Source organism: Adiantum capillus-veneris, chromosome 3 (assembly GCF_014529385.1).
Source record: "Adiantum capillus-veneris isolate H3 chromosome 3, ASM1452938v2, whole genome shotgun sequence".
Classification (NCBI taxonomy): domain Eukaryota; kingdom Viridiplantae; phylum Streptophyta; class Polypodiopsida; order Polypodiales; family Pteridaceae; genus Adiantum; species Adiantum capillus-veneris.
In genome coordinates this window covers 116265863-116268260 of record NC_140933.1, presented here as the reverse complement: position 1 = coordinate 116268260, position 2398 = coordinate 116265863, and the positions used below count along the sequence as shown (strand labels likewise).

At 41.7% G+C, this 2398-nt stretch overlaps 1 pseudogene; it reads left to right on the top strand.

Annotated features, from left to right (window-relative positions):
• Positions 1 to 388: 388 nt before the first annotated feature.
• On the top strand, positions 389 to 912 carry LOC147461547 (large ribosomal subunit protein uL5 pseudogene; annotated as a pseudogene).
• Positions 913 to 2398: the final 1486 nt, after the last annotated feature.

The following is a 2398-nucleotide window of genomic DNA, read 5'->3' as shown; positions in this document are numbered from 1 at the left end:
CCTCTACCGCCTCGCAATTGTGGCTCGGAGCTCTACTTTCTTGCAAGTCATGGGTGTATCCTCTCAAACCTCCCCATCAAAACCCTACACTGGTCCCCCTCTTCTTTCCCCTCTACAACCCTTGACTTCAGAACAACACACAGGAAGCCCTCTTGGTAGCTAGTGCCTTGCAATCCAAGATGCACACACACACACAGAGAGCTTCTTCATGCCACGATGCTAGTGCCTTGCAAGACAAGATGCACACACACACACACACACAGAGCTTCTTCATGCCACGATGCTATGAGGCTACGATCTGTAGCACACTGGTGGATGTGAGTGGGTGAGCCTTCTGCTTATACCCCCTCTCTTAGTAGTTGAGGCTTCGTCTTCTGCATTGGATGCAATGGCTGTGTTTGAGAAGAAATCTATGAACCCCATGCAGGAGATCAAGGTGCAGAAGCTTGTGCTGAACATTGACAAGATCTGCCAAGGTTCTTGAGAAGCTAAGCGGGAAAACTCTAGTGTTTTCAAAGGCTCGTTACATAGTGAGATCTTTTGGAATCAAAAGGAATGAGAAGATTGCTTGCTATGTTATTGTTTGAGGAGCTAAGTCCATGCAACTACTGGAGAGTGGCTTGAAGGTGAAAGAGTAGGAGCTTATAAAAAATAATTCAGTGACACGGGATGTTTTGGCTTTGGCATTCAAGAGCACATTGATTTGGTATCAAATACGACCCATCTACTAGTATTTATGGCATTGATGTTTATGCGGTGCTTGAGCGAGCTGGTTACAGAGTTGGTAGGAGAAAGAGGGCCAAGGCTCGTGTTGGAATCCAACACAGGGTAACAAAGGAAGATGCAATGAAGTTGTTCCAAGTGAAATATGAGGGAGTCACTTTGACTAGATCTTGCGCTATTACAAACTAGCTCAGCGAAGCTCATTATAGCTCCAAATGTCCCATGATTGTTAGTGCTGAGTGAAGTTTGTGTGCATGCTCACTTTTACATGTAGTGGTCTTAGGGATTTAGGCTTTTTGAAGGCTTGATTTTTTTAAAAATCCTATAATACCAATTTAAGTGTGATATTTTTGGCAAGAACTTTAGGTTTTGTATTCCCTTTTGTATTGCTTTAGACTTCTCATGACCTGCCTGAAGGTTGCATAGTATTTTTGTCCCAAAAAATAGAAATAAAAAATAAAAAAAAGAGCGAGACACACACACACACACACACACACACACACACACACACACAGACACACACACACATAGAGAGAGAGAGAGAGAGAGAGAGAGAGAAGGTTACTACATTCCATTTTTCAAAAACACAAGCCTCATTTAAGAAAACAATTTAACTTTTATAGAACTCCAAGAAAAGCCCAGAAGCCATAGGTCTTTTGTATTAGCAGTGCCTTATGTACACAAGTAAATGAGAGAGCAAGAAGATTAAGTAGGTGAGCATAAGTGACCCCATTAGGCAAAGGAAATCTCTGTTATCTGCCACCATCACCAAAAAAAAAAAGACAAAAAAGTTAGAATTTCTACATGGTGGAAGACAAGTGTCAAAAAGGTTTCCTACTTGTTATTGATGTCAACCTAATAAAATCACTAAGTTCAATCCTAAGTGTGTAGAAGAATCCATGTGGAGGGATGAAGAGGAGGTAGACTTTTGTCTCCTTGTTAGCTTTAGTGAAATCCTCTAGTAAGCATACAAATGAAGGACCCTTAGCCCCTTTTTGTACATGGCAAGAGTATCTCTTGTTTTTAGAAGGTTTTTTTTGAACGGTTAGAGAGGAGTGGGGTGAGGTAAAAGGGGGGTCCCTTTTCATTTAAGAGAGGTGTAAAATGGGAGGGGTTAAGGTAGTGGTCACTACCATTTTTTTTGAAAAAAGAATGTGTACGCTTTCTACTCACCTAATTAACTCTCTTGTTTCTGGTGTGTGTAGATGTAGAGTTTTAAGAGAATATGCCATTTCAATTTTCTTCAAAAGGTAGGGGCAGTATGTGAGAAAGAGGCGCACCTTCGCCCACACTAGGGTGTCTTTGTCCCACTTTGGAGGCCCCCAAAGGAGTCGTAGTGCCGTCTAGTTTTTAGAAGGTCTCAAATATTACTGGGTAGGCATGCAAACAAGGAAGCTGAAAATCCCTTTAGGAATCTCCTAACAAGTCTCCATAGGAGAGCTCTTTCAAAGCCGTTAATATAAAATGCATTGACAAGAGCCTTGATGTCTTGGGCAGTGTCAAGAGGACTAGAGTTGCAAAATAAGATAGGTTTTAGTTGGGATATGATAGCTTTGTGAGCCCAATCCGCAGGCCTATTGCTGGATCGCTTGATGTACCTGATGGGAGTGTATGATACGTCAATGTCTTTTTTATGCAAGCTTTTGACAAGAATACCTTGAAGTATGGTGAGGTA